The sequence below is a fragment of the Haliotis rufescens genome, unplaced genomic scaffold (assembly GCF_023055435.1).
Source record: "Haliotis rufescens isolate VD_foot unplaced genomic scaffold, xgHalRufe1.0.p SCAF_22, whole genome shotgun sequence".
NCBI lineage: Eukaryota > Metazoa > Mollusca > Gastropoda > Lepetellida > Haliotidae > Haliotis > Haliotis rufescens.
In genome coordinates this window covers 7931491-7932468 of record NW_025963913.1, presented here as the reverse complement: position 1 = coordinate 7932468, position 978 = coordinate 7931491, and positions in this window count along the sequence as shown.

The following is a 978-nucleotide window of genomic DNA, read 5'->3' as shown; positions in this document are numbered from 1 at the left end:
TGTGTGTACGTGTGTGTGTGTGTGTGTGTGTGCGTGCGTGCGCGTGCGCGCTCAGATAAGCACAAATATCTGGACTTTTTATTTTTTAAGGTTTTTTTTCATATTTATTGCAAAACCAGGGGTAAAAAAACCACGCTGTCCCACCTGTTCCTGATATATATCTATAGAGACAAATGCGACGGATTCAAAAGCTACAGGTGAACCTTGACCGGAGTAGGTTAGGTTCAAGCGTCTCTTTGACGTCGATATCTGTTGTGGGCCTGTTGGGGTCAGGGTCAGGGTCCTCTGGGCGGTTATGTAATCCCCTTGACAGGCTGGGGAAAGGTTTACTCTCCCGATAAGTCTTACAGTAAATATGTTCCTCCAAGCACCGGGATATACAGTCTCCAGCTGATAGGCAGGTGATGCTGTATCATGTATACTTGTTGCATCACCTGCTAATCAGCATGGACGTATTCACCTGTCGCAGTGTTGATTGTAAATTGTTTGATAGGCATTACTTAGAAGTTGACGGATGACAAGGTAGACACAATTTCATGGATAACAACTTCTTTAATACTGTAAAAAGCGATGTATAATTGGCTTCATGTCCCATTGGCTTCCACCTATGTGTTCTCTGTCCATCGTGTTGACAGCATTATATCCTTCTGTTGTCAACACTTACTCATGTTATCCCACTCATGTATGCAATTGTTGTTATTGTTAATCCCCCACCTACTATATATATTCTGTACAATGTCCCTCGTTCAGTTTTGCTAGCCAACTGTATAAGGATCTATACCGAAACGTCGCTTTTTACAGTATTAAAGAAGTTATCAATAAAATTGGGTCTACCTTGTCAGTATTGATAATGTTGTTTGTATCTTTGAGCGATCATTCGGTGACAAAATACAGTACGCAACATTAGTCAAAATGTTACGAATAAAGTATTAAATGTTACTGATAAATGTCATAAGAATAATGAAACTCAAGTACAAA